Genomic DNA, 25,526 nt, shown 5'->3' with positions numbered 1-25,526 from the left:
ACATCCATAACTGGGAAAGAGTTGACAACCAGCCATAGTTGTGACTGATCCTTGGCCAACTCCTGGGAACATGGCCCTTGGAATGTTCCCTCTGTTACTTATTCATATGGTTTTTTTTTTTGTTTTGTTTTGTTTGTTTGTTTTTGTCTTTTTTTAGGGCTGCACCCTCGAAATATGGAAATTCCCAGGCTAGGGATTTAATTGCCACTGTAGTTGGAAACCCACACAGCCACAGCAAAGCCAGATTTGAGCTGCATCTTTGACCTCCATCACAGCTCACAGCAATGCTGGATCTTCAACCCACTGGGAGAGGCCAGGGATCAAACCTGCGTCCTTATGGATACTAGTTGGAGTTGTTACCCCTGAGCCACAACAGGAACTCCCCATGTGGTTGTTTTGCACACTTGAGTCACCACACTTTGCTATACCAACTTAGCCAGATATTTTGTGCAGACACTATGATTTCTGGTAGACACTGATTTCCTTCTGGGGGTCTGGAGTTGCAGAATTCATGGCTGGCCTTGCAGGTAACTGTGCTTCTGTAGCCAGGTAACCAGCCCTCAGTAAGGGTCCTGCAGTTTGAGATTCAGGTGGGCTTCCTTGGGCAGAAACGCTTTGCATGATTTCATTGTTGGAAGAACAGCACATCCTGGAAAGAGGGCTTTGTAGAAATCTGTGCCTACTTGCCAGCAGACTCCACTGGGTGCAGCTTTTTCCTGGCTGATCCAGCTTTGTATCCTTCAGCTGTAAAAAACATTAGCATTGAGTGTAGCGATTTCTGAGTCTTGTGGGTCTTTCTAAGGAATCATGGAAAATGTGTATGGTTGAGCTACCCCTGAAACATTCACACTGCTGCATCCAGATTCAAAATGAGGACTCTCGGAGTTCCCGTCATGACGCAGAGGAAACGAATCCGACTAGGAACCACGAGGTTGCAGGTTCGATCCCAGGCCTCACTCAGTGGGTTAAGGATCCGGCCTTGCTGTGAGCTGTGGTGTAGGTCACAGTCGAGGCTCGGATCCAGCGTTGCTGTGGCTGTGGTGTAGGCCGGTGGCTACAGCTCTATTGGACCCCTAGCCTGGGAACCTCCATATGCCACGGGAGCAGCCCAAGAAAAGACGAAAAACAAAACAAAACAAATAAAGTGCCAGATCTTAAATGCTCTATGCTTTGTAAATCATACTGTCTCAGTTAATCTCCCTAGCTGTTGTAATGCAACGTGAAAACAGAGGTTTGGACAACTCATTAACAAGTGGGTGTGGCTGAGTTTTAGGACAGTTTTACTCGCAGATTCAGGTCAGGGAAAGGACCGTTTTGTCTACAGTGCTGTTTGTCGGCTGGCTCTTGCTCTAGGAAGTGAGCCAGATTCTTGGCTTTATCCAAATGTAGCTTCCTGGAGTGTGACGATCTGACTGAATTTAACTTGGAGGTATTAACTTCTTTTTTTAAAAAATTTTCAAAACAATTAAAAATTTTTTTTTGTCTTTCATGTCCTCACCTACAGCATATGGAGGTTCCCAGGGCAGGGGTCAAATCGGAGCCTGCAGCTGCTGGCCTATGTCACAGCCACAGCAAGGTCAGTTCCAAGCTACATCTACCATCCACACCACAGCTCCTGGCAACACCGGATCCCCAACCCACCAAGCAAGGCCAGGCATCGAACCTTCGTCCCCATGGATGCTAGTCAGGTTCATTTCTGCTGAGCCACGAGGGGAACTCCTGGAGGTATTAACTTCTTACAACCCAATCAATAGACAATGGAGAGTAACAAATAAAAATATATATTAATCATGATCTGTAACACAGATGCTTCTTGCTGGACCAGGATAACCTGGAATCCTTGGCCTGGGAACAGAGTAAATTCTTAGCTGATCTGGTGTGTCCACACCACCCTGGGAAGTATCTCTTTATCCACTGGCACTGTGATCACAGCTTGGATAGGAATTTGGGTGGTATTTGCCTTTAGGGCCTGCATTGTACCTTTCTCTTGGTGTGGGGCCTGAGAATTGCCTTGGGCGTAGCGTCATCAACAACCTTAATTCCTCATTAACTGGTGGAAGGTTTTGCCCTCAAACTATTTCCCTAATACTTTAAGTGAATTTTAAGCAGACTTGAAACTCCTTTTGTTGAACTTCAAGGGATAGTAAACAAAACCAGGGATGTTAGATCATGGTCTTTGAGTTTATAACATGCCCTGATTTCTTGTTTCTCAGAAATAGGTGTCTATTTAATGGCCTCTGCCTTGTTTTCTTCTAGGGGGAATTCAGAACAATAGGCTGATGGAGGGGGGTTTGGAGAGTCACTCATCTGTAGCTTTTTGTTTGTTTGTTTTTATGGCCAAGGAATATGGAAGTTCCCGGGCGAGGGGTTGAATTGGAACTGCAGCTGCTGGTTCCACCACAGCCACAGCCACACTGAATAGGACCCACATTTGTGACCTCTGCTTTTTTGTGTACCAACGCCAGATCCTTAACCCACTAAGCGAGGCTGCGGATTGAACCTGCATCCTCACAGACACTATGTTGGGTGCTTAACTTGCTGAGCCACAACAGGAACTCCCATCTACATCTCTTCAATGAGGGGGATGGCCCCCTCTCTGTGTAGTGGACGCTTGCGAAGTTATTTGGGAGGTGCCCAGGCAATAAATCTTGTCTCAGGCCCCAGTTTTATCACTTGACACTGTTTCTTCCCCATGAGTTTTTAAATTGCGACTGACTTTAGCATAGGGCTCAATAATTCATTTTTTTCCTACCTGTGCAAAGACAACTTCTGGTCAGCTTTAATTACTCAGAACACATCAAAATGACCTCTCTGAGAAAAGTGAATGTCTTTTTTTTTTTCCTTCTCATATTAGTCTATCTTCTAGGTCCTTGAGAAGATGACTTGAGTTTCCGCATCAGTAATCGCACCTGTGTCATCGGGTATGTTGAGTGTTAAATGAGCTAATACGAACAACGGATAGCATAATGCTCAGTGCATAATAACAAGTTAATACACGATGGCCAAAAGAGGCAGCCAACACACTGATATCTTGTGTGCTTTAGGTTAAATACATGGCCTGAACCTAAAGCTACAACTGCAATTGTTTTTGTTTGTTTCCACAGCCTCCTCCAGGAAGCCCTCCATGCTTCACTCCTGGGCTCCAGAAAAGCAGGGGACAAACCCACCCCACTCAGGCCTCATGTAGAGTGAGCGGACCAGACCTAGGTGACATAGCTCCCAGCCCACCCCCTAGAAACTTCCCAGGCCCAGCCTGGAGGAGACCCTTGGATGACTCCAGCAGCTGGGGACAAAGGGGCTGCAGCAAACCCCAGACTGGCTAAAATATTCCATGTCTCAGCTCCAAAGTCTCCTGCAACAGGTGAAAAACTTCACTGCTGGATGGCAGAAAAGGGGGCCTGGCTCTTTAAGGGTCACGCTAAAGGCAGCTGAAAATAGAGGCTAAGAAAACAGCTGAAGGTTTGTTCCTACCTATCAGAGTCCCCCAAACCCTGGGGGAGTTTACCCCAAGATACCCTCAAGTTTCCAGAAGGAGGTTGGGAAGGGAACCTCAGTCCCTCAGGGAGCTGAGCCCCCCAGCAAGGGGTGGTGGCTGCAAGGGCCCAGTCTTAATGGAGGACCAACTCCAGAGGACAGACCTAGGCAGTAGGTGGGGAAGATAGGCAGGTACTCAGACTCCACCTTAGAACCTGAAACAGGCAGAAGGATGCCCAGAGAAGGGGCAAGGGTTAGTCCAAGGCCACGAAGGGCAGAGCCGAGACCTGGAAACCAGCCTCCTCTGCCCCCAGGGCCTCCTGTAACCTCAAAAATGTCCCACCCTGGCCTCCAGACAGCTCCCACCTCCACACAACCGCTTTCTGGCTCTGGGGAAGTGAGGGGGTATCCTAGCCCCTTGGGACAGGACCCCAATGCCTCAGCCAATAGGAAGTGATCTGGGGGTTCATCTTGGGTCTCTGAACCAAGGCTTCATGGAAAAGGACATGTCCTTAGCCTCAGATTACTCGGAAATACCCTGACTGACTATGCTCAGACCCTGACTGGATAAGAAATACCCTGGACACCTGATTGCTCACATCCCTACTCACATCCAAATCCCAGATTTGCCCAAGCCTTACTCCATGGTCCTGAATGGCTGGAGGAGACACCCTCCTCAAGGCCCTGATTGGCCATAAGACACTCTGACCAACTTTGATTGGCCAGGAGATGGCCCTGGGTCAAGTGCTGGGCAGATTCCCACTTCTCCTGCGTCCCTGGTGAGGGCCCCAGTGGGCAGGACAGCCTAGGCCCAGGATGGGAAGGAGGTGGTTCCTTACAGCTGGGCCCAGGATGAGAAGACTCCCTTCTCCATGCTGAAGCAGTGATGGTTGTCCTTGGGGCTGTGCTCATTCTGGATGTGACAGGCTCATCTGGCCCCGCCTGCTCAGAGCTGTGGGGGAGGACTCTGTCATAGACATGCACGTTGTCACACAACACTGCAATCGCTGTGGCAAACCAGTCTGTGGCTCACACAAAATAGGGCTTTTTTCACTGTCTTTGCAGGTTTCACTCCAGAAGAGGTTGTCGTGTGCGCCTGCGGCTGAGAGAGATGGGAGTGGGTCTCCGTGCTGGGAAACACCCCCTCTGCACACTGGGGTGGCGCGCACTTCGCTTTCGAATTTTATTTGGGGGCCCTATAAGATGAATAGAGTTTCCCCCCGGGTCTGGTTGGCGAACTCCTGGGGTCGCCGCATCACACGCAATGCACAGAAACGGGCCACCACGTGGAAGGTGGTCCTGTTGCCCACATCGCTGTTGCCCGTGGTCTGCATAGGTCTTACAGACAGTGCCCTCAGCCCTCTGGCTCTCGGGCCCAGCTTGGCACCCAGCAGGTGGCTGGAGCTGTTAACAGTCACACGCCTAGAATGAAGATGTGGCCATCAGCAATGCCCCACTTCTTGAGGTTGATGGATGCAGCCTGGCAGGGAGCCATTGTGAAAGACCCCACTGGCACTGTTTGGAATTTGTTGTTACTCATCTCTCTCCCTCAATTGCTAAGAGGCAGGGGCCAGCGTCCTGCAGACCGCCCAGCGGGCCGGGAAGTGGATCACACTGGCAGGGGGGCCTCGGGCAAGCCAGGTGACCTCTGGAAGCCTCAGTTTCCTCATCTCCCCCAGGAGCACCCAGTACCCTGCAGCCTCCCCAGCCCAGCCCCCTCACACGGAGCCTGGAGCCAAGAGCTACCTTCCAGCCGCTCAAGCCCTGCAGCAGCCCCAGCCCGCCAGGTCCTAGCGCCGCTGCTCGCTGCTGAGCCCAGGCCTGGGAGACAGTCAAGTGATATTAGTTTAAGAGGAGTTTTTTTTTTTTTTTTTTTTTTTTTTTGTATTTTGTAACAAATATTGCCAGTTTTCTCAGCTCCAGATGATAGTGTCCTTATTGCCTTTCTCCCTGCTTCAAGTTAGCCAATTCTGTGCAAGTTAAATCTTTTCAAATACGTAATTTCTGGTTCTAAATTCTAAATGAATAAAAATCACTTAGTGACCAAGATGAACAATCTGGATCAAGATGGCTTAACCAAAAAGAAGAGATACAGGCTGAGTTAATAGAGCATTTCAAGGAAGAGAGGATTCAGGCATTGCTTGATCTAGACACTCATGATGCCATTATCCATTTCTCTGTGACTTCCTTGGCTCTTCCCTTCATCATGGGGCAGTGTCATTTTCAGATTGTCTTCCTTCAAGGCTATGAAATGATTCACCTTTAGTGTACCACGTTATTCAGAATGTAAACCCATTCTGGTTGCTCCTGTTAGAAGGCTAAACTGGGACATAGTAAACATTTTAGAAGTTTATGTGAGCAAAAATGTATTCGACTTGGACCGCACCAAACAGGAAATGGTCAGGAGTTTGGGAAGAGATTTTATAGAGAAAAGGCAGAAGCTAAGTTATGGAAATTGTTGATTGGCTGGAAGCCTAGTTGGCTGCTTGTGATTGGTGGTCCTTAGCATTTTGATTACAAAACCTTGAAGCACTTAGAGGCTTAGATTTTGGTTTGCTAACAAAAGCTGCCGCAGCCATAGGGCCACTTCCATTAATGGCAGCCTCCTTGTTTAATTAGTTTCACTCTCCCAAGGAGAAGAGGGGTCTCCTTAAGAGGACATAAGGTCTTCACTTATTCAGTATCACAGAAGACAGAGATTTCATCTGCCCTGCTGACTGCATGTGACAGATACTACAGACTGGATGCAAAAGCTCCATTCCTATTCCTGCGTGATACCCTTTACTTCATTTTTGAGACTGAGACATTTAAAACAACTTCTGGACATCTTTTCAGATGATACATTTCTGCCAACAAAGCCATTTACAAGGTGAAAAGAGACCAGTCCCTATTTTGCTGCTTCGACTAGTTCTGAAGGTAAGCACAATTGTGGAGAATTTCATTTTTGTTTATTTGCTTTTTCCTGCATCAACATTATTAGCGTTCCCAGTGCCCAACCTTTTTCTCAGAGGGCCAGGAGGCATGGCATGGAGCTTGTGTTGTAGTCAAGGTGATGTGATCACGGGGTCAACAGCTGGCTTCCTGATGCTTAGATCTTGAAGGAAGAAGTCTAATAGTTGAGTCAGCAGTTGAACCAGCAGCTTCCTGATTACCCAGTTTTCTGGTAACAAGGAAAGTGGCTGCCTTAGTAGGCCAGTTCATTTGTGGTGTTTTGGGAATCATTTCTAAAGTCCGAGCTTTGGTTTGGCTCTTTCAGCTCCTCCAGTGATTTCATAAGCTCCCTGTACTAAATACCTTTCTGCTTAAACTATCTAGAATAGCTTCTGTTGTCTGCACTTGAATCAATGCTCCTCTGTATATTGAATACTTAGAAATATTATTGGTACATTGTCCATATACAAAAATTATTTGTTACCTGGCTGATTTTTTTCCCCCTAGAAACCTCTATCTTCCAATTTCCTCTTTTTTATTGAATAAAATGAAATACAAGTTACTGCCTCCACTATTAAGACCAGGGTGGTGAGCTACAGAGAGCCCCTGGAATGGAGGGGAAGGAAGAAAAATTCCATAAAACAATCTAGATATGGTCTGTGGACAGCAGGAACCACTACCTGTGGAGGCAAACAATGAGTACATAATAGAGGAACCTACTTTTAAATAACTGTGCTCTCCAGAAGATGTCGCTTGTTTACTTCAGCCAATTCAATGTGTAAGACAAAATTACCGCAGAGGGAATACCAAGAGAAAAGTAAAAAGGAATTGTTTGAGACAGTGCTATTTAACCAAGCTTTTTCCCCCATTAGCCACTCATCATGTCTTTAGTCATTTCAGAATCTCAATTTTTAGCTTGGGCATATTGCTGCCCAAGATTATTTCTAAACTCTCTTAGCAACTAGATTTAAACAAGTAACTAAGTTATGGCCAGTGAGATGTAAGCAGAAGTTTCATGTGTGACTTCCATGAGAATTCCTTTCAAGGCAAGAGGCAAATAGTGTTTTTCCCCTTCTTATTTTCACTTTGCTGGCCTGCCATTGTGATGGTTGGAGTGCTGGCAGCCATTTTGGACCATGCGGTGCCCCTTGATGATGCAATGGAAAAAGAGGGTCATGATCTCATTATAATTTTGGAGCCACAATGACAATTCTGGGCAGCCGTTTTTCAAAATTCTTTTGTGAGAGACAGGAGAACTTCTAACTTGTATAAAGCAAGTTTCCTGTTCAAAGAAGATGAATCCAGTCATATCTAATAGAAATATAGTCAAGTCCTAAAGTATAGAGATGTGACTTTAAATTCTGCATGAGGGAAGTACATTATAGACTTAGAAAAGAAAATAGACATGGATGAATTGAGCAGACTCAGAGGATAAGAGGCAGAGAAGGTAGGGCAGTTTTCACAGTGTCACACATTAATATTATCTTGTTGTAATGTCTATCTTAACAACCTTCTTTATAGCATATGAATCTCCTTCCATTTAATGAGTGTCATTTACTGTGATCTAGGCTCAGCCCATCAGACCACTCATCCTGGACCTTAAATTAAAAGCAAATGATCCCATGCAGGGAGAGCAGTGGAAACCTCTTCTTGGATGTATCCATCAAAAGTGGTGTCACCCAGAGTCCAGAGCCAATAATGGGGGAGACTAAGATTTGTGATTGAAAAATTAGTGGGGGCAATCACAGGATTCCTCTTTGTGGTAGCTCTCTGGTTGGATTTTGGCTGTGGTTCCTGCTATGTTTTTACTACTTGATGCCTTCCCTTTTTGAGTCTCCCTAGCAATTTGAATCTGGGTGCTCCCCCAACATCTTTCAAAAACTCCTTTTATTTGCTTACATCATCCCGAGTCGGTTTGTGTCGATTGCTAAAGTGAACTGCATCTGATGCACATCTTCTAATAATCATGCAGCATGTGATACTGCAAAGACAAGCTTTGATTTAAATAAGAAATTTCAACCTGTCTTTTTTTTTTTTTCCTTCTTCTGAATTGATTTTAAATAACATCCATATGTTTCTCCAGGGGCGAAAAGTCTTCGGAGCTTCTTTGATTAGTCTTTTTGCCTTTCTAAATTCATGTTTCCAAACCAATTCATTTAAACTTGAAAAAGATGAATTTGGATGGAAATAATGAACCCATATGTTTCAAATGGATTTTGAATTTATCAAGACTAAGACTCCTTAAATCCACACTTGATAAATATCTAAACCTGTTACAAATGTGACTTTATTTAATGTGTTTTAAAAGAACTCAGAATGACTAGGACCTAGTATCAGTAGTCAGTGAGGTCAGTTTTTGCCAAATTTTGTCTATTTGTTGAGGAAACTTCCATTAGGTGCCTGGCTCATCGCTGGTCCCGAATAAACACATATTGATAATTGTATTTGGTAGGAATAATGCAATGACTTTTGTGGCATTCTATTTATGTAAAATTCTTTTGTTTTTTGTTTTTAAGGCCACACCTGAGGCATATGGAAGTTCCCAGGCTGGAGGTTGAATCAGAGCTACAGCTGCTGGCCTACACCACAGCATAGACCCCAGCTCACAGTAAGGGCGGATCCTTGACCCACTGAGCAAGGCCAGGAATCGAACCTGCATCCTCCTGGATCCTAGTCGGGTTGATTACTGCTGAGCCACAATAGGAACTCCTATTTATGTAAAATTCTTGTACCTGAGAAAGATGGAAATAATTTCAGCAGGAGAGGGTCAACAGCAGTAGAAAATATGTGAGCTGTTTCATTTATTATGCTGATTAAATGATGGCTAGTAGATGTCTTAAACCAAAGCACAAGTCTACTTTCTATTTATTTAACATTTCAGTGTTCATTTCCAAGTGCACACCACTGTTTTCTCACTGCCAAAGTCAATAAGCCTTTATTGAACGGGCATACCTGCAAATTCCCTTATCATGTATACATTCAAATTTGTACCAAACACACTCTGTTTCATCCATTGAAGACAATGCTTCCTGACTGTGCTGCAGGTGAGATCCCATTATGTATTGAATTTCATGATTCAGCTCAACTCTGGTTTGTTATGTGGATTAAAATTTGTCCTTAGTTTCTTTCAGAGATATCGGTTACCCAGGATTATAATAAAATGTCCTCGGCTATAACAAAATAAGATTTGAGACTCACTGTTTTGACAGCTTTGTTACTGAGCAATCATTTACATTTTTTTTTAACATTTAAGAAATATTGTGTTTTCTTTTTAACAAAATTTCTTTCATCCTTACCCCTCCCCCATTGTTACTAAAGGAAAAATCTGTACTTTCTGCTTTGTTTACTGGTTTGTGTTCCCTCCTGGACTGGGTACTTCTCATGGTTAGGGCTGATGGCATTTTTATTTCTGTAACACTGTCACTCTGAGTGAAATATATATGTAACATAATTGTCATGCAATGAAAGTCTATTGTGTAAACCTAACAGGTGGTGATGGACTTGAAGCTTTTCACTGTGTGAGATAGTGCCCTTAGGTGGAAAGAGCTCAGACTTTGGGATCAGAATCATAGTTTCAAATTATTTCTCTATTACTTACTTACAAAATAAATTATACTCGGAGTTCCTGTTGTGGCGCAGTGAAAATGAATCCGACTAGGAACCATGAGGTTACAGTAGGTCGCAGATGGGGCTTGGATCTCGAGTTGCTGTGGCTGTGGTGTAGGCTGGTGGCTACAGCTCTGATTAGACCCCTAGCCTGGGAACCTCCACATGCCCTGGGTGCAGCCCTAAAAAGACAAAAGACAAAAAATAAAATAAAATAAATTAAACTACTTTATTACCTACGTAATAAGAAATATTACTGGCACTTATACTCTCTGTATCCTGGTCCTCAGTTAGAAAAAAGAAATGAGGTGTTGTGAAGATTAAGGGAAATTATTATATAATTTATTTAGCTCAGTGCCCAATGTACTATAGACTCACAGTAACCTTTGCCCCCTTCTTATTGGCATTAATTCCAGGGAATGTTATATATACTATTTTATTTAAATAGAGAAAGTACTGGATAGATAGTTGAGAAAACTTAGTTCTCATGTTCATTTTGAGCTTGACTGAGTTTGGATAAAGCCCCTAAACATTCTGGGTCTCAGTTTCTTCCATCTGAAATGAGAATAACATTTATCAAATGGTTGAAGGGGATACAATGAATAAGATGGAAAGCTTTGGAAAATTTTCAATTACTATGCACATAAATGGTATTACTGTCTTTGTTTCTACTTTGTTCACAGCACAATACATTATCATTTGTTAAAATTAACATATTCACATATATGTATTTGTTAGGTATAAATGTTTCTTTTGAGGGCTAAGAAGATCTTCCTAGAATGTTCCCTGAGGGCTCACAGAAAATGGTGATTTAATAGATTGAAAAGTAATCTTAAGGAAGAGCATACTTTAAAGAAGAGATTTGGAAGATGATTTTAGCTATAAGATTTTGGACAGATTGAGGAGAAGGCTAAGACAGGTGGTGAGGAGTGAGTTTTGGAATACCAGATGTGACATGACAAGGGCAGGAACAGAGAGCTAACTGTGGAAAAATAATACGTCCTAGAAATGTATAAATGATTTTCCAAAAGAGAACTGTTCAACTTGTCTTTGAGTGTAGAATTTTGCAATATGGTCTTTTAGAGACAACTGACCTCTGATGAATAAAGCGGGGAGCAACTTGTTTATTACTTTTCTTCATCTGGTAATAAACCTGTTATTGTGTTTTGCTCCATTGCAGCCAAACTCACAAAGTTCTCCTCTATCCAGTTCTTCGCTGCCACTCTTCCAGACATTCTTTTTAGTGTCTCAAACAGGAAAATGGTGTAAATGTTTGAAGAAGCAATCTCTATTTGTAAGAAGAATATTAATGACTCCTCATTAGAATTTATGTTTAGAAGTAAACACTCAGGCAGAGAGATATCCGAGGATAATGAGAAGTTCCACTTTGTGGAGTTTATACCCTGCGTACTTAAATATCTGCAATCCTCATTGTTTTTTAAAGGAAAAGGAAGCCTATCAGGACTATCAGTAAACAGTCTCTTTAAAGTGTGTAGACAATTTTGAAAAATGCACATTAACTTCTTAGTTTCTGTCCTGGGAACAACTTCTGCCCACCTTTCTTAAAGGTTGGAATTCACCAAGGATTTTTCTAGAGCGCCTAATTTCCTGGCCATATTCTGTGTGAGAGATCCTGGGCTATTTTCATAGCTCTAATCTTTACTAAAGACTGCCAAACCACTGTCTCTGCTCTGGACCCTGCTCACTAGATCTCTCTTTTGCCTTTTTAGGGCTGCAGGCTCAGCATATAGAGGTTCCCAGGCTAGGGGTGTAGGGGTGTGGAAAAGGGAATAGGGAGCTTGGCAAGAGTGAAGCCATCTTGCTGCCACTGTCCATCTTGGTGAACTTAAGGTGACTCATATGAGGGCTCTGAGAAAGAGTCATTAGCACCTGGAAAACTCTGGGCCCTGATTGTTCTAAAGAAATTCAATAATAGCTAGATTTTGCTTGAGGTTAATCATTAAAGTAACAATATAAAGCATTCTTTACAGCTATACACCTTTCTGTACCCTGCATGTAACTGAAGATTAATGTAGCATGTTAGACACGTAAGCAAGCACTATAAATCTCTCTCCCTCTTTTTGTTCGGCATCTATGATTGGGAAGCGATTCCACATGGACCCGCCTGTGTAATAAAGCATCTCTCCTCCTTCCTCGAGTGTCTTCTGAGGTGATTTCTGGGAATTCTACAACAGGGGTACAATTGGAGCTGAAGCTGCTGGTCTATACCACAGCTCATGGCAACACCGGATCCTTACTTGTTTCCTCTTAAAAACGTTTTCTTCTTCCTATCTTCTTTATCTTATTTGATGGTATTACTTTACATCTAGCAGCCACACAAGAAATTGGGAGGTCAGGGCAGACCCCACCTTTCTTGCATACTTATCCTAAGTGTGGTGTGATCTTGACAGTGTCCTCCCCTAAATAGCTCTGGGGTAGGTTCCTTTGTCTTTGTCCTTGGAACAAGGCTTTGGTTTAACCCTCATCGTCCCAAGCAACAGGTTCCTAACTTGCCTGCCTGCCCCCTGTCTTATCCTGCTCTGACTAATTCTTCTTCCTGCCATCAGAGCCATCTTCTTAAATCTCACATTGGACCATGCCAGGAATTGGGGCGTCACTCATCCCAAAGAAGCCTTAAGTCTTACAGGCTAAATAGCAAACCCTTTGATATACATGCTGGTACATGGCACATAAGGAATTCCATCCTTTAGTACCTACCAAGAAGAAGAAGTCCAGCCCTACACCCTCCTCTGAGAGTCCCTTGCCTAGAAAGTCATTTCTGCCTTCTTAGCCCACTAATCTATGTGGAATTCCTGCTAATGTTAGGAGATTTGGTTCAGGTCACCTACTCTAGGAAGCCTTCTTGGAATCTCCTACTTGCTTTCTCTGTGTTCCTCAGGAAACGCCTTTCTCTGAGCTTTTGTTGTAGTTTTGCGCACGTCTGTCTTTGTCTTCACTGCTCTGCGTTTTGATTATCTCTTTGTGACAACCTTCCAGGCTTGGTTGTGCGTGACTTGAGGACAGAGACCACAGCGTGTTCTCCTTTACATCCAACATGCTTAGTTAGCACCAAGAGTTTGTGCAGAATAGTAACAAACCATGGTGTTTTTTTTTTCAATGAGTGAATGAATATTCATGCAATGAAATCATAAAAAGGAGGAATGACCTCTTTAAAATGTTTCATCTGTGTTTTCCTATTTGTTCTTCATCAGTTTTACTAATATTGTGATAGATAAGCCACAGTGAACATCATAGGCTGTCTAGGGGGAAAAGAAAAGAGACTGAGCCTTCTACGCTGAGAGGTCATTTCCTTGTATTTCTCCCAATTTATCAAATTGAGTAATTTGCAATATAGTGTATGTTTTTCTTTCTTTTTCATTTTAACAGTCTTACTAGTGTTTAAAAAGTTCAAAAATCACTGTGAAAGTCTTTCTAAAAATATTTAAGTAATAATCATTTGAAGATAATTCTGATCTGTTCTGTGGATCTGAGGATGGATGGCCTTATGGCCTTGCTCTGTTTTTTGCTTTGTATCATTTTTTTTTTTTCCTCTAGAGGGTTAATTTGCTCTACTTATTCCTATGCTTAAAAATAAGTTTAGGAGTTCCCGTCGTGGCGCAGCGGTTAAGGAATCCGACTAGGAACCATGAGGTTGCAGGTTCCATCCCTGGCCTTGCTCAGTGGGTTAAGGATTCGGTGTTGCCATGAGCTGTGGTGTGGGTCGCAGATGCAGCTCAGATCCCGTGTTGCTGTGGCTCTGGCGTAGGCTGGCAGCTACAGCTTTGATTCGATCCCTAGCCTGGGAACCTCCATATGCCGCAGGAGCGGCCCAAGAAATGGCAAAAAAAAAAAGACAAAAAAAAAAGTTTAAATAGTCAATCTAAGCGTAATATATTTTCATGAAATAAACGCAAATATTAAAATACGTAGTGAGATGCCACCTTCTGGCTCTCGAAGAAAAGGAGAAAGGAGATCAGTAATTGTACACAAATCAGTGTATTGAAGGTGACTGTCAGTTTCTTCAGGTTGACTTTGTTCTCCACCCTTAAACACATATGGGGTATCATACGTATCTTCAGGCTGTGTCAGCTACACAGGGTATAGCAATGGTAAGGAAGAAGCACAAAATGCAGGACTTTGATCTTCAAAGTTCCCTAATTTCTCTTTGCTCAAAAGCAGTTGTTAGAGCTGCAGAGTTAAAACATCTTCTAAAGAAATGTAAATGGCCGTCTGTGCAACTTCAGTTTTAGGCGTAAATCTGTCAGTCTTGAGCCCCAAGAAGGATTGTCACCGCAAATCCAAGTGGCAGCATAGGTCCAGATAGAGGAGAGAATTGTGTTCCTTTGGTGACTGGAGATTAAGCTCGTGGAGTGGTCTGCCTTAAGAGGGGGAAAGACTCTGACTTTCCTTTTGCTTGTTTTCAAATTCGGGTTTCTAAAAGCCTGTACCTTCAGGAGGGTGATGAAAAGTTCTTTCTATAAGGTGATCGAAGAGCTACATTTGAAATCTGTGCTCTATATATTCTCATCGCCCTGATAATACAGCTAAGTAATTTATACATTTTGTCAACAGAGTGGGTTTTTGATGATTGGAACAACTTTATGATACCAGAGTATTTCTTGATCTGTGCCTGTAGTTGTTATAGTTGTCTACATCTAGAGAGGTTTTCAGAGAGAGAAAATAAAACCCAGAACATGTCGGATTTTTGCCTTAGCCAGCTGGAGGGAACCTACCTAAGAATTTGCAAACCAATTTGAAAGAGCCCTTGGGTGTTTCGCTGTTAAATGTTGGAAATTTAAAGTCAAGAATCCTTTGTTTAGTAAATCATCTTCATGAATTTCTGAGTAGCCAAACAGGAACCTAAACATTCTTTGGCTAGGGGATAGGATAGCTGAATGGCCTTGCATAAAAAATCAACTGGAGTAAGTGCATCGGAGGCCGTCTGGTAGAAATAAGAGAAGAAAACAGAAAGATGGGTTCAAAGTAGGCCCTGATCTATGAGAAATTCCTCAAAGGAGGAAATGCCTGGTAGAATGTAGGAGAATGGTGTCTAATACCCCCAATTTTAAGATTTTTAAAAAAATATGGTATAGTGTAATGAGCATCCTTTGTTCTCAAAAACCTGCAATAAAAATAGACTCTATAGATCCATAGCCTTGAATTAAGCATGGAATAGAGAAATGAGAGAAATCACAAGAGTGCTGTATGTAATTTGAAGTAATGTAGAAGAGGAACAGGATAAAGTGAAACTAAACTTTTGACTGACTCAGGAAAAAGAAGCCAGTGGTAAATAGAAAAAACATAAGAAACACAAGACTGCCCTGAGAAATTAATGAACTGGGTTAAAGCCTTTTTATTGAAAATTTAAATGACTGGTTGAGCCCAGAAGGTGGGAGAACTTTCAGTTTCAGGGAACTCTATGGAGACGTACTGGCTCATATATACACAGAAACTTTAAAATGGTTTGTGTAATGAGTGATTTCTGCCGCATTCACAGTGGGAACACCTAATGAAGCCCGGACAAATGAAAAATAGATCTACTTGGATTTGCAGTCTTCCTCTATATAGTATATGTGCTTTGAGCGTAATTATTTTTAAATTTAAAAATCCTGCATTTTTTCCCTCTGGCATGACTTTTGAATCGAATGTAATTGGGGTATGCATTGGTTTTTAAACTAGAATTCAATGGTCGACAAACATTGCCGTTGAAGAATTACTTTTTCTCAGAAAAATCTTAAATGGGAAAATATGTTTAAAAAAAAAAAAGGTAAGAGGATAGGACTACCATAGCTGAGCTTAAGGGCAGATGATCATGCTACAGGTGCAATTATATTAAACAGTGCTACAGACTGAGAGGAAATAATAATGAATAAGACCAGGTGTGTCCTGAACTTCTGCAAGTTCACCTTACTCTCCTATAGTTTCCGATGTGCTCAGAATAATAACCTCACGAGACATTTGACACAGTTAACCACAATTTTATGTCTGTTTTGTATTTGTTATCTGGAATATTAAAAAAAAATTCATCACTTGTGTGTCTTTCTTTATCCAATTTCATTTGTGTCCTTGGTCTTTATCGCCTCCTACTCAGCCTTTAATGGTTCCCATGTTGTCACTGAAACCTTTATGATCCATCTTCCCTGATTTTCTTCTGAATCTTCCCCTTGATTCTCCCTATATGTTTTGCAGTTTGTCTGTGATCTGTCCCCCATTCTCCCTCTACTTGGCCTCCTGAATAGCTATAACTCATTCAAAATTTCTTTGACCTTGCTTCTCCCATACTCCCAGCTAGCCTCCACGGCTACTCACTAAGGAAATGCTACGCACTCATTCTTTTCATACGCACGTTTGAAGAGCTTCTTTTGAGATCAGTTCAGTCTCAAGCAATGCAGAAGGTGTCATAAAATCATGTTATGGAAATAAACCTAACCGGGATTAAATTGAAATATGGAAAAAGGAAATATGAACAACATTTCCATCATAGGACCCTTCAGGGAAGCCTAAATCTTATAGAAAATCAAGATATTCTAAATGTCAATGTACGCTGGAGTTAAGGTTAGAAAAGAATCATAGAGGTAGAGAGAATACTTACCAGGGAGTCAGAATTATTAAGAGCAAAATGTGTTGGTCCATCTTATTTCATCTTATTTCAAATTTTTGTCATTGCTACTGAAATGAGAGGTCCAAGAAATGACAGAGACTTCGTGTACTTGGAATTTTTAAGGCATTTTACAAAATATCTGACAATTTTCTGATGGATAAAATAATATATAAAATGAATATGATGACAACTTAGTGAACTAATTAACTGACAGAACCCAAAGGATACTGATGATGGGTCTACAGGGAAAGTTCTATAGTTCTCCCCTCTTCCCATTTATTTTATTTCATTTTATTTATTGATCGATTTAGTCTTTTTAAGGCCGTACCTGCAGCACGTGGAAGTTCCCAGGCTAGCGGTCGAATCAGTGCTGCGGCTGCCGGCCTACACCACAGCCACAGCAACGGGGGATCTGAGCCATTTCTGCAACCTACACCACAGCTCATGGCAACTATGGATCCCTAACCCACTGAGCAAGGCCAGAGATCAAACCTGCGTCCTCATGGATCCTAGGACATTTCCGCTGAACCACAGCGGGGACTCCTCCCCCTCTTCCCTTTTATATTTTACCATTTTAGTTATTGACTCAGATGGACACATGTAAAAAGGAAGCTTATTAAATAAATGGGAAGATAAGACCAAGTTGGGAAGATCCCTCCACCCCAAAGGTATGAAAATCCAGGACTGATAGATCACATACACAAAAAAGCAAAATAATTGAGTATTTATTGTTATAGTGTCCACATTATTGACTCTAGGCTGACTGCCCAAACATAGGGTGGAAGTGAGGGGCTTAGCAGCAGCAAACTGTGAAAAGGCAAGGGGTCTCCATGGTCCACTGAGTCCAAGATTAGTTAGCAGTATAATGCAGCTTCCAAACCCAGTTAATTCTAGCTGATTGCTAATGATTGAACTGCGTTCCCCCCAAATTCTTAGGCTGAAGTCCTAATCCCTAATGTGATAGTGTTTGGAGATGAGGTCATGAGAGTGGAGCTCTCATGATAAGATTAGTGCCCTTCTTTTTTGTTTTTGTTTTTTTGGTTTCAGGGACACACCTACAGCACATGGAAGTTCCCAGGCTAGGGGTCCAATCAGACCTGTTGCTTCAGGCCTACGCCACAGACACAGCAATGCAGGATCCCAGCCGCATTCGCCACCTACACTGAAGCTCATGGCAACACCGGATCCTTGACCCACTGAGCAAGGCGGGAGATTGAACCCATGTCCTCATGGATGCTAGTCAGGTTCATTAACCACTGAGCCATGACGGGAACTCCAGTTAATGCCTTTCTACAAAGCAATACCGGAGAGCTTGCTCTCTCTCCTCCCCTGCTATGTTAGGACTCACAGAGAAGGTACCATCTGCAAGCGGGAAAAGGGTCAACCATGTGGCACCTTGATCTTGGACTTCCACCCTCCATGATGCAAACAAAATTTCTTGTGTTTAAGCCACCTAATCTTATCTTTTTTTTTTTTTTTATGGTACCCTGAGCTATACACACACACACACACACACACACACACACATTTATTTTGAAAGCCTCTGATTACATTCAGTCTGTTCATTGTATTTTTTGATACATTCTCAGTTGTTCGTGGCTCCTGATGTCCTTCCGAGATTGAGCTCAAGAAGTAGTCACAAATTACACAGCCAGCTTGCCCCTCAGACTTATTCTCCAGAGATGAGAATACAAATTTTTTTTTTTTTTGGTCTTTTTTTTTTGCTATTTCTTGGGCCGCTCCCGCGGCATATGGAGGTTCCCGGGCTAGGGGTCAAATCGGAGCTGTAGCCACCGGCCTACGCCAGAGCCACAGCAAGGTGGGATCCGAGCCGCGTCTGCAACCTACACCACAGCTCACGGCAACGCCGGATCGTTACCCCACTGAGCAAGGGCAGGGACCGAACCCGCAACCTCATGGTTCCTAGTCGGATTCGTTAACCACTGCACCACAACGGGAACTCCAAGAATATAGATTTTTAAAGGCTTACAAGTCAAATCTAATAACTTGATCTAAATGTGTATGTCTAATTTGTCCTAGCAAACACATTTATGCTATTTATAGTTCATAAAAAACTTGTCTTCTAAGCCTGGAAATAGAACATATATGCCTCTTAAGGAGCCACAGTCAAACAGGTCCTGGCAGTTAGGAGTTGAGAATAGAGATGCCCCTGGAAAAAATGGAGAGGTTTTTATGGAGGCAGGGTCAAATATCATGCTTTGAGTTTGGGCCTTTCTGTTACAAATTTGAACTTTTTACTCACGCACACACTTGGACTCTCTGTCTTCTGTCACACCCCGTATAGCCAGTGAACGAAATAAGTTGTAGAACGAGGTCTGATATCCATGATCAGATTCATTTCTTTAGCATTGTGAACGTGTCGCTGATGGCGTTCCATGAATGTCCGCGAATTCCCTTTTTCAGTACCTTAGTGTGAAAGAAACCAGGGTCAAATTAATGCGAAAACATTTCCATAGGCTAGAAGAAAATCTGCCTAAAAAATCAGGCCTGAAGGAGGAACAGCAGCCCCTTGTGAACTTTTGGTTGCTGTTGAGTTTTTGTTTTTCTAAACGTGGGCCTGTGAAGGAGAGGTGAGAACCAGTGCAGAGCTGAGGTCTCTCAGGAAATCCTGTGCTTCCTGCTGTCTTGGAGCTGGAGTGTGGGAAATTGCTAGAGGTGATGTACAGCATATGGAAGAGGAATGGATGTGATGAGACAGACATAATTTATCTGTCTTTCTCATTCTCCCACTCCTTCCTATTTATAAATATTGTCAAATTTCCTCTACTTCCCCCCTCTTTGCTCCTGGATTTGATAACATTGGTATCTCCTAATCCTTATTAATTCTAATTTGATTTTCAGACTTAGTTTGCTTTTGAGGCAAGAGAAAGGGAAGCAAACTAGACTGCACTCAAGCTAAAGAGAGCCCCAGATAATTGGAAAGGAAAGAAAAGGCATCAAGAAGAGAGTGGGACTTCTCATCAGAACCAATCTCCAGCTATGGTTTGCATTTCTCGTTCAAGATTTTAAAGAGTCAATGTACAGAAGGCATTTTAGGGTAAGGCACAAAAGGTTTTCTTTGGCATGTTCTCCAAAATCTTTATCCCACCATAGGGAATTTGATGCACAAGACAGGAGACATCTAGGCTTTCTGCAAGAACTCACATATAGAAGTGGAAGGTTAATTTCCCCAGTGCTTCAGAGAAACTCTGGTGACTGACAACGAAAAAAGCAATGTTTTAGCCAATGCTGGATATTCTTACTGTAAATTCAAAATATTTCTGTGCCTGAATCATTTAGTGTATAAGTGATGTGTACTACGTATTCTTCAAAGAAAGCCAAAATGTGAACCATCTAGTTTTAGATAATAGATATAGAGAGGTTAAATTTTTAAAGGCTATTTTTTATACTTGCAGAAAATTTGGAAAGAATGCCTATTTATGCTTTACTGAGATAACCTAAATGTAAACATTTTACCATCTTTTGCTCTATCATTTTTCTATCTCCACACACACACACACACACACACACACATTTTCTCCCTGAAATGTTTAAGAGGAATTTGCCAACATGATACTTCTTTACTCATTAGGGCATAACTTTTGCTCAGATATATTCAGATAGCCAAGTATTTAATGGCAGACTGAGGGATAAAGTTTATAAACAATTATTTTATAAGGAGGCTTTCAGAAACATTTCTACCATGAAGGCCAAGTGTACTTTATGTTTCTGTTTTATTCTAAATAAGCAGACGCAGGTAACAATATTTGCATAGTAACTACCAGGAGAAATTTAGAAGGTGCAAAACGTGATTTAATACTACTTCTTGAATGCCTACCCTGGACTAGGCACAGTACAGTGTTTATATGTGAATGTATGTGTTTATGTGTCTAAAACAATATCCTAAGAAAGGTACTATTACCCTCATTTTGCATTTAAAGAAACTGCACTTCAAGGAAATTAAGTGATTTGCATATAATTACATGGCTAATAAATACTAGGGCTAGAATTTCCAGAAAGCATCTTTTTTTATTTTATTTTTTGCTGCCCCACAGCATATGGAGTTCCTGGGCCCCGGATCAGATCTGAGCCAAAGCTGCTGAGACCTAAGCTAACTCACTGTGCCAGGCTGGGGATCAAATCCCTGTCCTAGCGCTCCCAGGCTGCCACTGATTCCTTTGCACCACAGCAGGAATTCCCAGAAAGCGTCTTTTAATAATAAAGTAAATATAAACAAAGCCTAGTTGACTCTCACCTCCTCTGCCAAAGAATATAGCCAGTCAATTGCAAAATTCCACACATTTCTTCTTGAGGATGGCTTACAATTATCTTTTTAAATTCCTTTAGTAATCCATTACCGTGTTATATCAATCATTGCCAAGCAATTTATCTGAAGCAAACTCACATCCCTCTTATTTTCATGTAAAGAAATTTACTCCTTTGGAAATCTCTAGAAGCATAAAAATATTCCTTTTTCATTATAAACAAAAAGCAAACAAGAATTTCATCTACTTGAAGGCACTGATAAAGCAACACATAAAACTTCATTTTTATAGTAATTCAACCGCCACGCTTAAAGTTTATTCTGTATTCTGTGTTCTGATTAACTCTATTCCGTTAATCATTTTGGTCTCTTTCTGAGAAACATGTTTTCGTTTGTTTTCTACAAGCTTTGAAGCACAGGCACTGACCATGCTTGCCTAGAATAGATTTAAATAATGTAGATACTGAAAAAAGGCTTTGTAAATATTTTCCATGCATATTAGAATCCCTAGGATTTTTCTACAACCATTATGACCTCAATGTTCACAACCCATAAATACCTCAAACAAAGTTATAGAACTGCTAGTTGGTGGAGAGAGTATTTGAATATAGGTTTCTCAGGCTAAAATAATTTGATCATGATTCTGTGCACTAGTAATGCAGAAAGTATAATAAAAATAATGGCAGGTCCTATTTATTCCATGTGGACTCTATGACAGGACTTCCTTCTGATTTTCTAGCTTGTTTGTTTATTTATTTTTGCTTTTTAGGGCCGCACCTGCGGCATATGGAAGTTCCCAGGCTAGGGGTCGCATAAGAGCTACAGCTGCCGGCCTACACCACAGCCATAGCAATGCAGAAGCCAAGCTGTGTCTGTGACCTACATCACAGCTCATGGCAATGCCAGATTCCAGACCCAGTGATCAAGGCCAGGGATCAAATCCGAATCCTTATGGATACTAGTAAGATTCGTTTCCACTGCACCACAACAAGAACTCCTGATTTTTTAGTTTTAAAGACTCTCTTAACAGGGGTCCTTACAAAATCAACCATCTGCAGTTGAAATGCCATGATTCCAGGGGAGTGGGGGAGATGTTGGTTTCAACTTGAGAGGTTTTTCTCAGATTAAAAAAAAATTGTTTGTTTGACTCTAACCCAAATACTGATCTATAAATCTTCTCTCTGATCTCTAAAAGACACTAACACCTATATGAAAACTAGAACCTTTATAGAGACTTTAAACACATGGCTAATATTAATGCTGGCTTTCTCTCTGACTCAAGAGATATGAATTGTATTCTTTTTTTTAAAAAAGTAATAACCCAGTATTCCTGTCGTGGCTCAGCAGTTAATGAGTATCCATGAGGATGCGGGTTTGATCCCTGGCCTCACTCAGTGGGATAAGGATCTGGCATTGCCGCGAGCAGTGGTGTAGGTTGCAGACGCAGCTCGGATCTGGCATTGCTGTGGCTGTGGTGTAGGCCGGCAGCTGCAGCTCCCATTTGACCCTTAGCCTGGGAACCTCCATATGTCACGGGTGCAGCCCTAAAGAAACAACAAACAAACAAACAAACAAACAAACAAACAAACAAACCCTACTGGGGAGTTCCCGTCATGGCTCAGTGGTTAACGAATTGGACTAAGAACCATGAGGTTGTGGGTTCGATCCCTGGCCCTGCTCAGTGGGTTAAGGATCTGGCGTTGCCGTGAGCTGTGGTGTAGGTTGCAGATGTGGCTTGATCCCTCCTTGCTGTGGCTCTGGTGTAGGCCAGTGGCTACAGCTCCAATTAGACCCCTAGCCTGGAAACCTCCATATGCTGCTGGTGCGGCCCTAGAAAAGGCAAAAAGACAAAAAACCCCACAAAACCCTATTGGGTGTTTCGTCTTCATTTTATAGATGAATAAACTGAGGAATCAAGATGCTAAGTAAGTGACTCAAAGTCACCTAGTAAGTAGCTCAGGGTTTGGTGGAATATTCAGGAGGAATGGTCTTGGTCCATCATGTTTTTGGAGGCATTTTAAAAAATGGCGCTTGCATTTTACATGATTGTTTATTCATAATTTTTAAAAACTGTTTATTTATTTATTTATATATTTATGGCTGTGCCTGTAGCATGTGGAAGTTCCTGGGCCAGGAATCGAACCCTCGCCATAGAAGAAACAAGGCCAGATTCCCAACCAACTGAACCACCAGGGAACTCCCTGTATTCATAATTTTTAAATAACATCTTGACTCAACTTTGAAAATTTATTTACTTGTTTCTGGAAAATTAACAGTCTTTGATGTTTAAACTTTTATTTAGCATAATTTTAGGGATTTTTTAATAAATTATTTCCCTGGGTCAGTTGTGTATTCTTTTTCTTTATTCCTTTTGGTTATGAATGAGCTTTGATGTTTTACTTACAAAACATCTATGCTGTTGATCTTTTCTAAGAATCAGCTCTTGAAATTACTCTATATTTTTATTTTTCTAATTAATTACTGTTTTTTGCTTTTATCTTTATTTTTCTAACTTCTTGAGTTGAACTTCACCAATTAGATTCTAACTGCCAAATCCAGTGTGTATTCCTTAGCTCCCATGCTACTTGATCTCTCTGTAGTATTTAATGTTGTTGGACAGAACTTTCTTCTTAAAATTATCTTCTCCCAAAGATTTTAAAAAATCCATGCTTCTTTTATTTTTCTTACTTCTCAGTCTGTTTTGCATTTTCATCTTCTTTCTATCTCTGAAATGGAAAATCCCCTCCAAACTTAGCTCTTGGCTTGCAGCTCTACTCTCTTCTCCTGAAACCTCAACTAGAAACTTCCTAGGTTTCAACTCTCTTTGAAGAATATAGTTTTTAACAGTTCTACTGAAATATAATTTACACACAAGAGTGTACAGTGATTTTTAGTAAATGTGTAGAATTGTACAACCATAACTGCCATCCAGTTTTGGAACATTGCCACTGCCCCCAAAAGTTCTTGCATGTCCTTTTGTAGTTAATTCCTGCACCCACCCACAAGTCAAGGCATCACCTGACCAGCTTTCTACTTCTATAAATTTACCTTTTTTTGGACATTTCATATAAATAGAAGTAGACAATACATAACCTTTTTGTCTGGCTTCATTCACTTAGCATAAAGTTTTTGAGGCTCATCTGTGTTATTTCTTTTTCTTAATGCATATGAGGTGTACGGGGATACCATCTTTCGTTTATCCACTCACCAGTTGATAGACATTTTGATTTTTACAATTTGGGTTATTGTCAATAATGCTTCTATGAACATTCCAATCTTTGAATGGACATACGTTTTCCTTTTTCCTGGATAGCTTTCTAAGTGTGGAATTGCCAGATCATAGGATAAGTTTTTGTTTTACTTTGGAAAAAAACTTCTTCAAGAGGAATTGCACCATTTTACATTCCTACCAGCTGTATTGGAGAGATCCATCTTGTCCACATCCTTGCCAGCACATGGTTTGTCTTTTTAATTGTAGCCATCTTAGTGGGGTGAAGCATCTTTTTTTTGTTTTTATGGATATAAATGTTAAACTTAGTATCAGCAGCCCTGGGTTGCTCTTAAAGATCTAGATCCACATTACCAGCAATCTGGTATGTATTTCCACTTGGATATTTCACAGTCACATATACTTGGGGGATTCATTACCGCTGAGCCACAATGAGAACTCCCAGATTATTTCTCTATATAGCATTTGCTTTCTATTCTCATCACCTTAATTCAAGTCTAAACTATTACTGAAACATTTTGCTCACTGTATTTTATTTCCACTGATCTCTGTTTTGGGACTACCAAGATATTGTAATTTTAATTAAAAAATTTTTTTGGTCATGGCCTGTTAGGGACTGAAAATTATTTACTTGTCCCCTTAATCTCTTTAATAGATTGTTATTTCTTGGTGTTGACTCTGTAGGGCTTGACTCAATCTTTTCATCTGGAGAAACCTTTTAGCTCTGGTTATATGGAAACTCTTCTGAACAGGTCTGTGCATTTCAGCCTGGAGGTTTTAGTAAAACCTGACCATATCCAACTTGCTTGGAATTCCCTTCTTTTATTACCTATTTATACCAATCCTTGGGAATATTTGAAGTGTCGCTTTCTAAATGAGGTGTTTACTAACTGCCCATGCTTCTATGAGCTATTCCAATTTGTGCTTCCATGTGTTTATCTATTTAATACTTTGAGAACTTACTGTGAACCAGGTTTCTAACTAGGTGCTGGAATACAGAGTGGGTTGAGATAGAGTACAGTTTCTCAAAGAGATTAACATACTGTGATGAAGAAGATATATAAATAGACAATGACAAATAATGTATTACTGTAGTAATAGAGCTGTGGACAGTATGTCTTTTTTTTGTCTTTTTAGGGCCACACCCACAGCATATGGAGGTTCCCAGGCTAGGGGTCTAATCAGAGCTACAGCCTCTGGCCTATGTCACAGCCACAGCAATGCCAGATCTGAGCTACCTCTGTGACCTACACCAGAGCTCACAGCAAAGCCAGATCCTTAACCCACTGAGCGAGGCCAGGAATCGAACCTGCATCCTCATGGATTCTAGTCAGATTTGTTTCTGCTGAGCCAGAATGGGAACTCTGTGAATGTCTTAATGTAAACAACAAACAGCCGTACAAGGCCCTGTTAGAATTAGG

General features: G+C 41.5%; 1 pseudogene; it reads right to left on the bottom strand.

The window, feature by feature from the left end:
• Positions 1-4,542: 4,542 nt before the first annotated feature.
• LOC146401583 (alpha-N-acetylgalactosaminide alpha-2,6-sialyltransferase 6-like) lies at positions 4,543-24,308 on the bottom strand (annotated as a pseudogene).
• Positions 24,309-25,526: the final 1,218 nt, after the last annotated feature.

The sequence above is a fragment of the Sus scrofa genome, chromosome 7 (genome assembly GCF_054392235.1).
Source record: "Sus scrofa isolate SSC_HxYL_T2T_F1_AM1 chromosome 7, Sscrofa_HxYL_maternal_Yorkshire_Landrace_v2.0, whole genome shotgun sequence".
Taxonomy (NCBI): Eukaryota; Metazoa; Chordata; class Mammalia; order Artiodactyla; family Suidae; genus Sus; species Sus scrofa.
This window is presented reverse-complemented; position numbering and strand designations above follow the sequence as displayed.